Genomic DNA, 10,435 nt, shown 5'->3' with positions numbered 1-10,435 from the left:
CGTCCGGATTTTATCATCTTAGAAAACAATGCTATCACTTGAATGTACATGAAATAAGCAGAACGAACAATAATCCTAACTACTTCTTTACTTAAACAATAACAAAATGAAGCACTTTCTTCCTACCATCTTTTCGGCATACATTTGATGACGTCTTTTGCCCAGTATTAACAATAATTCTATCTTTGACACAGAAACGATCCGAAGGAACACTATAACGTTCTTCTTAACAAAACAGGCACTGCAATATCGTATTTATCCTCCGATACCAGGCAACGACTTTCAATTAAAATATCTTCACTTGTACGGGAAATACATAATGAGCGTGCGAGTACATGTTTTGACACAAGAACGACGACTTATGGAAGTAGGGGTCTAGCCGCGAGTCGTGCACGGATTGCCAAAGGCTGAAGGTAAGAGAAACATCGGACTCTGGGCCATGTAAGTTATATCGAGGCCGACGTTGGGCTTAAGCAAACATGGCAGATAGTGATGGTGAGAGTGACTCAACTACCATCGATGTAGGTCCTACAATGATGCCAACAGCCCTCATAACTCGCCAACAATTACAAAAAAGAACAGAGTCCTTGCAGTGGCAGAACTGAGTGCTTAAAGTGGAATAGGGGAACTATAAATTAAGGGTGAAGGCATTGCAAGAAGAGAACAGATGACTATGCAAGCATCTGTGATACTCCAAGATAAAGCAGAACAAGTGGAAGAATTCATTAGAAACATCCATTTGAGAAATACTCAGGCCCTGAAGAAGGAGAAAGAGACCCCGCCGTAGCACTGTGAACAAGAAGAAAAATATCTTACGAACAGCCTATCAAGGAAGCTCAACCAGTTTCGGCAAGAGAAATGCCGACTGGAATGTACGCTGGAACAAGAACAGGAATGTTTGGTCGATAAGCTTATGAGAGAAATAGAAAATATTAGAAGCAGAGACTCTTGAAAAACAAACAATTTGGAACAGCGTAGACAAGAAAAGGCTGAATTCGAGAATACCTTGGAGCAAGAACAGGAAGCACTTGTCAATAAACAGTGGAAGCGAATGGACGGCCTTGAAGCTGAAAAGTGGATGGACCAGCCAGTATCAGATCCCGCGTCGCCTCGAGAAATAAGCAACGGTGATACTGTTCCAGAAAACGGCTGTAGTCGCCACAGTGTCTGTTCCTTCGGACTTGCATGCATGTCTGAAGGAACATTGTATCGCCCTTCTTAGCAATACAGGAACTGCAATATCGCAAGTGGGAATACGCTTGTGGAATTTACATTCTGCAGTTTTCTAGCAGATATAATTTAAAGGAATGAATAGGCACTCTTTCTACAGGTAAATTTAAATCAGACACGACAAAAAATTACATTGTGGCAGAGCTGAATTTTTTCATCGTGTAAAAGTGGCGTTCATCACAAATTAACCCCTAGCATGATGTAATGTTTAGCTTGTGAAGTACGATGCATTGTTCAGACTCATTATCGCAATTATTGAACGTAGACTCTTTATGGCACACTTCTTCGCCCTGCAAAGAATCGCCTCCACATCTATGTTCTGTCAAGGAAAACAAAACGGTAAGTCATCTGTTACGCTGCTGAACCAGTTTAGTGTATGTAAACGAAGTAAACTTGCTGAAGTAGATTTTAGGAAAATGTTTTACTTATACGATAAAAAATAAAACAATATATTTTTGGATTCGTATGTTTTTTCGCTGTACAGTTGTTCACAGACAATTGTTGGGAAACTACTGGTTAAAAAATTTGAACATTCAAATTATACGTCACACATCACAGCCTGATGATCATATGTTTATCTTTTAGTTGTTGTTCATATTTATTACGGTAATTCAAAGTTGAGTGTCTCACTGCCTTTGTTCGAAGAGATTGCAGTGAATTAAGAGTGCGAATTTCGATCGCTAATCTGAGGGAATCAGAAATTGGCACTCTGAAACTATCACTATATTTCGAAATGCGTATCTCCACGTCATTAAGAGGTGAATGCTACGTTAAAAGGCAGAGTGAAAATAGGCAAAACATCCTTATTTTTACAAGCATAAATACAGCGCACTACAGTAAAGTCTACTAGTGGCAAGACGTCGGCAGCTAGCACTTCTCCTCCTTCTTCATTTTTTTTTAACAAAGCGTATGAAAGTCTTAGTTAACAAGGTGTGGAGGCAATAAAACTACGTGCATCCGTAAACAAGTAAAACTGAAAGTAAGCTGTTAGGTGTAACGCCGGAGATAAAGAAGGAGTGGGGACGTGATAGGACTTGCAGACATCCTCTCGCTGGGTAAACGAGGCTTCGGGGCAGAGGAGCTGAAATATTTTCAACAGAAAAACTCGAACCGTGACCGTTAGACTACAAAACCAGATGCAAAGTAGATCAAAGTAGATTATGCTTGCTTAGTTCTCGAAACATTGCTACACCGTCGAGTTATGGTGGCTGTATGCTATGTGGCAACGGCGGCGTTCTACCAACAACACTTTAATTCATCATAATTCATATAATTTGTATGAAATATTTATGAATTATTTATAGAGAGACGTTCACAGTGTATCTATTAGTGAAAACCATATCAAAATCTCTAGAGCAGTTCCAAAGATTAGCCTGGACATATAGACGGACGCGAAAACGCGACTTAAATTGCACATATAGAGAAGATAAGAAGAGGAAAAGAGGTATTTAAACAGTCAGGCTTTCTTTCACATTGGTAAAAAGAATATTTAACTGCAGTAAAATTATGTCAGTAGCAAAACTTTCCATTTCATGCAGTTAATTAAAAGCAGTACATCAAAAAAGTAATTAAGGAATTTATTTTGGTTTTTACTGAATTGTTACAAAATATGACTCTGTGGCTTGGAGCCAAGCAACAAATATGGAAGTGGAGACTCTGGTTTGACAGGGTTATCAAACAGTTTTCAAAGAGATGAGCAATTTTGGTATACTAAATCGGCACTGCCATTTGCGAGTATTCTGACGGACCCCATGAATGCCATGTGAATATGGAATCCATGGGTCCAAGACGGCCCTTCTCAACGCCATGCAGGATCCGTGCGATTAGCGCCCATAAGGACCGGACATTGCTCACCAGGCTTTACCTCGACATAGGAAACATGTTTGTTTGCAGCTATCAACACTGGGATGCTCTGTAGGCTGCAGACAAGGTCGTCGACCTCATTTACATGCTGCGACAGCGGATATTTTCCCGATAAGTCACGGACTTGGAAGATACCATATTCCGGGCTCCCGTGACAGTAATCTGTCGACCAAGAATTTGGTCTTCAACTCCATGATGAAACACACACACTCTCTCTCTGGCGATTCAGGAGAGTCGCCACGACCTCTCTCTGGAGACCACGGTAAGACTCCTCGGAAACTCTCCTCAGCGCACCAGCTCTGGAAAATACGCGCGCCTCTGCCCCCCCCCCTCCCCCACGCTCCAATACTTCCACTCTTGGCTCTGCTCGAGATTGTACACCAGTCAATTTCGTATCGTACGGCGCGCACAACCCCTCAAAACCACTACGCAAAATGTGTTTCCGTTGGGGAGGATTGTTGCCAAGTTTGAGCGGCGCTATGTGATGTCAGCATGAAGCATCTCCAGCCCGCCAAACATTTCATTCCTTTTTTGCCGCGCGCGGGAGGACAGAGGCGTGAGAAACTGCATTCGAGCACTGCAAAATAGCATCTACGTGTGGCCCCTGTCTCTCGGGCGCCCACAGTGTCAAAAGGTCACGTACCCAGTACGCTAGCCTCACAATGCACATGCCTGGTGCCAAGATGGCGACCAGTACGATTAATCAGCAGTGAAAGTATTTTGCCTGACTCCAGCCAGTCGCTCCAAATTTCTGCCAAGCCACTGGCTTCTACGTTCCGGCTGATGTATAGGCGTACCGCAACTTTCTGGGAACTCTTTGGCCCGACCACACACGATTCTCCCAAGTGAAGCTCTCCTCGCAAAGCAGCCATGCTCAGAAATTCAGTAGAAAAATATAGAAATGAGAGCAGAGCCAACACCCAATTTAATCAGAGAAGATGAGGTTACAGCTCTCAGTATTCGATCACAGGTTGTTCTGTGACCTTATTCGGACCATTCCCACCGATGAAATTTAGAGCGAGAAAAATGGAAAAAAAATGGAAGACGACAAACCAACAAGGCCTTGGCGTCTGTTATGGCGACACAAGTACAGTGGTGACTAAGGAAAACGTATCGGAGTATCAGCGCCTTGAAGTTCTCTGTGCAGAGCCTATCAAGTGGTTCAGCGTGTCCTCGTCAACTATCACGATAAAAACTCACGATAAGCCAATCAAAGCGCCCTCGCCCCCAGGTACAGTAATATTACGATCGAGAAAAATGCGCACGGACAGAGCGATGGCCTCTGGAGCAACACGGACTGTCAGCACGGCGACCGCACATGCGGTGTCCCATGAAGTGGCGCAAGAGAGAGGTCGCTGACAGTTACGAGCCCATCTACGTCAATGGACGTAGGTGTGACACCTAGTCGTCTTTTCAGACGCATACCTGCTCTGTGGCCAGCATTAAGAAAGTGTATCCGTCTGTGGAGGCTGCGAGGAGAAAGAAAATTGCCAGACTGCGTTCATCATCTTCTCTCAGGCGCGGCACCCGATATAATGTTATGGGTTGGCACTAGGTGTACAACAAGATAATCTCCTGCTCCCACAGCTGGTAATTTGGACGGCAGCCGTTCCATTTTCGATGCGTTCAGCCAAGTTGCTGTGACGTAGCTTCTAGGTTTTTGTGACATGTTTCAACAAGATAACGCAAGACCGCATGTTGCCTGTGCTCTCCTCAATGAAACGCAACAGACTGCTTCGGAAAGCATATAGAACAGATCGATACCACAACTCTCAGTTCTTTAAGGGTAAAACATAGCCCAGACCGCAATTAACAAGATGATTGTAATGTCACAAAAAGTAATCTCTCCCGTGCGAATGATGTAATACGTAAATGACTATGAAATACCAACATATCAAATCTACGAAGTTCAGTTGTAACCTCCCCACAATAAAATATTATCAATAATATTCACATTTAGTGTAACCTCCCAACAGTAAAAGTTCCGAAACCTCCCAACAGTAAAAAAATATAACTATAACATTGACATTTAGCGTAACCTCCCAAAAAATAAATTGCGTAACCTATCAATAATAAAATGTAACTAATCTCTCAATAAAAAATTGTGGCTCACGTATAACTTTTCAATAATTGACTGTGAATTTAAACGTAAATTTTGGACGTCAGCAGTGCTGCGTCATGACCCTGAAAGATCATTCTGAATAAATTGAATATTCTTACCTCAATAAGGTCCACGGATAACGCATATATATCTGCTCCTATAAGAAATTTTTCTGGCACATCCGAGTGCAACGCTGGCCGATAGATTTGTCATGTATAAAAAGAAACAACTGATTTTTCTTTTCAATAATCGGGATGACCAAAGATTGGAGAAGTTGGTAAATTCTTTAAATTGAAATGAATAATTGTCAAAAGTTACTTTTTATGAGAAAGATTATTATTAAGAGATTTTTTTAAAACATTTACATGGGACTTGACATAACAATACTACATATGCGCGAGGCTGCTTTTACCTTATACTAAACGCTCAGGCTCCGCCATCGCTCCCCACGACCGGCCCAGCCAACTCCATACACACAGCTGCTAGCTACTACTTACTCCTACTGCTACACAGTTCCTACTGCTGACAACACTGCTCTCTGGTCTAAGATTCTCTTATAGCTTACATATCGCAGGCAGCACGTGAGCAATCCATCGAAATTTCATCTGCTCGAGTGCGCTAGCAACAAATTCTTTAATCATGGACCTTTTACACAGTCAATTGGTAGGAACATCATAAATTGTCGTATTCTGTGTTAATTAAGATATAATGCAGTTGTGTTACGCTTTATCGCTTATTTTCATTTTGTCGGCAAAATACTTGAAGCAATGTCCGGAATAAAGTGAGAACTGCTATTATCCATCTTTGTAATAAATGTATGTAACAAAATTTACTAATTTTTAAAGTAATTATGAAATTTTAAGAAGTTATGAAACCGAATATCTGTAAACAAATTTACGTTGTCGCCACTCCCTTACACAAGCGATGGTTGTTCGCATTCGCAACTGCGAATACATCTCACGTATTCCTACAGCAATAACATACCATAATCAACATTACAAATGAGGATTATGTTTGATTTATAAACAGTACTGTTCTCTGCCTGTTTATATTTTAAGGCAGAAACAGAATATTAATACACCTCCTTTCATAACATTACACAAGACAGAGGAGCAGACAAGCCAAACATTTTTACGTTAAACATTACTTCATCTCTTCTAGATTAACAATCAGCAAAGAGTCGGCTGACATTATTTCTAACTGTCTTTTTTTCATGGATTCACGCCCACAAAAAATGTCTTTGTCTTGTGGTTATTTTTTCTATTTATCGCATTTGTTACACCGATTTGGAATACAGGTATCTGGAATACTGGTATTTGTCAGCCTCCAGTCGCAGTTATCATCTTTCCTAACACAAGGCGTCACAGGACTCGCTTCATATCGCTTGGCGTGCGCGAATCACGCAGTAATCACGAAAGAAAAGAGAGAATGCCGACGTATCAATATCAGATCTTATGAGTGTGGCACAACAGCTTGTGAGCGTGTGAAAAAGAAAAAAGAATACATATATAAAAATAAACGTGAACGGAGTGTACTGGTCCCCCAAAGCGGCCAACGAGAGCAGTAATATTGCGGAACAACGCTGCTCAAATTAATTTGTAGGGCGTCTGCCATACTACATTGAGCAATAATTACCAAATTATACCTTAGCTTTCAAAACCTGAGAAAACAAGAAAATACTACATCCTAGGTCCTTGACATAAAAAGAAATGAAACGTCCGATAAATGTCGAAAACAAAGTGGAAACTATAATTAACTGCCCCGCCTTGTTCGTTTACGTTGGCCTTTGACAGCTTCAATAACGTATATGCCCTACGTGAGCGTTTATCGCTGCCTGACACATACATGGCAATCTCGGTACAAGTCTACAGAGTCCACACTGTGGATCTGTTCCCATTCTGCAATGAGAGCCCATCAGAGTTCTTGGAGAGTATATGGCGGAATAGAACGACCACGAATACCGTTTTAAAACATGTCTCACATACGCAGACTGGGGTTTAGGTCGTGACTCAGCGTCGGACATTCCATTACTTCGATGTCCAGACGTCTCTCCTTATGCACGCCACACAGACCATAGCATTAGAAGGAATTCACGGCCACCATTGTGTGCAGCAGCCAACACACGGTCCATCAGGATCTGTTCGATGTACTGCCTGGCAGTGAGGCATCCGTGGACAACGAGATCCGTATGGCTGTCCACACTGAAGATTTCTCAAAACATCACCGAACCTTGGAAATGTGTCGATTTACTGGACAACATCTGGCAAGTATCGCTCATCACGGGTCTTCACACACGATCACGGCCACCACGTCGCACCTTCGCCACTGACGAAGTAGCCACTAGATATGGGGACGGCTAACTGAAGGCGAGCTGCAAGATGTCGTTTCATGCTGGGTACTCGAACAGGACGTCTGGGTCGTAACATCCTTCCTCGCAATCTGTTCATTACGGTATGATCGGTGCTCTGGCGAGATCCGTAAGACGCCGCAACGTAGAGATGGTCAAATGTCGGTCTCCACGTGGGGTTGTACAGCGTCGGCGATCTTGTCCAACTCGTCTTTTGTACTGACCTGTTTCCCTGTTGTGTGCCCATAACATATGGATGACTCATGTAGAGGCACTGGCAACTACAGGAACAGGACCAAAGGTACATCCATTTTGGATTAAACTCACTGTCCTTGCAACTTGCACTGCGTTAAGATGGCGCGTTTGTGCTAGCTGTGTTCGCCACAGATTTCGGCGACTTGAATTCCCGCGCCCGCCTCTCCTGAACTCACGGTAGTGCGGGGCCGCTAGCAGCGCTGAGTGTGGCGCCGCCTTGTTACAGCAGCGGCTTACCGGACACTAGGACTGTTGATATTTTAAAAAATATCGGGAATCCGATGTTCCGATATTTAAAAAAAAATATGATTATCAGCCTACGGCATGTCGGGCAATATTATCGATACATCGATAAATCGACGGAAAAAGTATCGATATATCACCCAAAGAAAATATCGGCTGCACATTGTAAATATACTGAAGGTTTAGCGTTGTATATTTAAGTACTCATTTTGGTAACTGCAAGTAAGTGGCAAAACAAAAGGTGTCCCATGGGTCCGTCGTTCAATTTCGTCACACGTCGGATTTGTCTGGAACACTTCATGTCGACTTCCCTGTTATTCCATTTCTGCAAACGCCAGAGACCCAGCAGTTTCTGCGTTGGCGTAAGCTGATGCTAGCACTCCGATAGATAAAGAGGCTGCATAAAGATCGATAGTAGGTACCAGAGCAAGCGAGCCTATCGGGACAGAGACCAAAGACAAACTCGCAAGAAACTTACCACCAACGCCCTCTCGACCGCCAGTATTTAGATCGCCGCCGCCAATCGGAGGGGCCCGTCAGTCATCCAGGGAGTCACCGAGTCAAATATTCAGTCGCAGCCCATTCACTTGCAGTCGTAAGTCTCAGACAGCACATAGCGACCAGAGTAGTGTGCATAGCGGACTTGTATTTCACCACCAGTAAGACTAACGTATACTACTACGGAAGAGCTTGTACCACAACATCTGGACTACCTTAAGTAGCTTTTTGTTTAAGTGAATAAAGAACCCTGGTAATACATGCGTGCAGTTGTGTTATAGACAGAGGATACAGGCCACCAAACAACATCCTCTCCTTGCTTCCAGTAGTACAAGCCCACGATGAGAACGACACGACACAAAACTGGCGACGATCATAATTCAGTGTAGATTTTGCTTTCTTCTCTTGTGTTGCAGCTTATAGGGGTGCTCATTTCTATTTGCTGATGTGTTGTTGTGTTCTTGCACCTATTCCGGGAGGGTAGCCGCAGAACTAATCAAATTTCTCTTTTCAGAGGCTTTGCTTGCTTTTTTCTATAACGTACTTATGTAAACCATGGCTACCCTACTCCCTCCAGCCCGCGGCCTCACGCCTCAGCAACACATGCCAATGTGATGGATCTAAGACAAATTTTTCAGTTTCAGAACAAACAAATTGCTACCTTGCTGACGACGGTACAACAACTACTGGTTGCACAAGCTGCGTCTGCCGCACGACAACCGACCGACCGACCAGCCCAACAATTCCCGCCGACTAGCATACCAACGTCCCGGCAATTAAACGACACCGAAGAGGAATGGCTCGAATACCTGACACAGTTCCAAGCACATTGTTAAGTTCATAGATTTCAAGGTACTGTTAAGCTACAATAGTTTCTTTCGATTGCGGGGTCCCATGTGTTCAGGTAATACAAAAACTATTCCCAACTGCGTTTCCCAACGAACTCGGTTATGACGAAGTAATCACTGCATTAACTAAGTATTATGACCAGCATATCCAAGTAGCTGCAGCCAGGTATCAGTTCTTTCGCTTGCAGAGAAAGCTGGAACAAACGTACCATCAGTGGTACACAGAACCAAGGGGCATGACTAGGAAGTGTAAATTTAAGTGTAGTTGTGGCAACCTTTACAGTGATTTAATGATTATAGGTGCAATAACATTCAATGTCCCAGACAGAACGCGGGACCAGCAAGTATCGCTTTGCGCCGCACGATCTCGTTATTTTCAGGGTTTACGGCAACCGTGGGCGCTGGAAAAGAAATTCGTTGGCTCTTCTATGTATATGATTGCAGGTCCCGATGGTTTTCAGCGCCGCCACCAGAACCAGGTTGGCGCATGTCATTTTCCCCGTGATCCTGATGCTTTTCATCCCCCAGATTCACGGCTTCATGGAACCGCGCGGCCTTCACAACCGCCCGCTGGTGCCACCAGGGCACCCCAGGTGGAGCAGATGGACGATGCGCCCTCGCCCCCGCCGTCCGCTCTCGACGACCCCATGGACCTGGACCCGCCATCTCCGTCGCCGTCGCTGTCATCGCTCCAGGACACGCCCTCAGCCCTAGACGTGTGCTCTGGCAGCAGATTTCCAGAGAATGTTCCTCTTGCCTCATAAGCCAGATGGCACGATACAGTCAGGAGTATGCTGTCCTCCATAGCTATGGCTCCCAGCTCATCTCTACATCCAGCGTGCTGCCTCCCTCCCCATTGTGGTTGGCAGCCTGACTACATGGTAGCAGTGCAGCATTTCGGGGTGGAGGGATGTGCTGGCGTAAGCTGTCGCCAGCACTCCGAATGGCAAAGGGGCTGCGAGAAGATCGATAGTACGCACTGGAGCAAGCTAGCCTATCACGAAGGAAGCCCAAGACAAACTCGCAAGAAACGCGCCTCCAACGCCCTCT

The 10,435-nt window shown here is 44.1% G+C and overlaps 1 pseudogene; it reads left to right on the top strand.

Moving 5' to 3' along the window:
- Positions 1-479: 479 nt before the first annotated feature.
- The window catches only part of LOC124709002, a 110,310-nt pseudogene continuing 100,354 nt past the window's right edge, over positions 480-10,435 (top strand).

This window comes from Schistocerca piceifrons, chromosome 7 (assembly GCF_021461385.2).
Source record: "Schistocerca piceifrons isolate TAMUIC-IGC-003096 chromosome 7, iqSchPice1.1, whole genome shotgun sequence".
In the NCBI taxonomy this organism is placed as follows: domain Eukaryota; kingdom Metazoa; phylum Arthropoda; class Insecta; order Orthoptera; family Acrididae; genus Schistocerca; species Schistocerca piceifrons.
The sequence above is the reverse complement of the archived record's forward strand: the minus strand, read 5'-3'. Positions and strand labels throughout refer to the sequence as shown.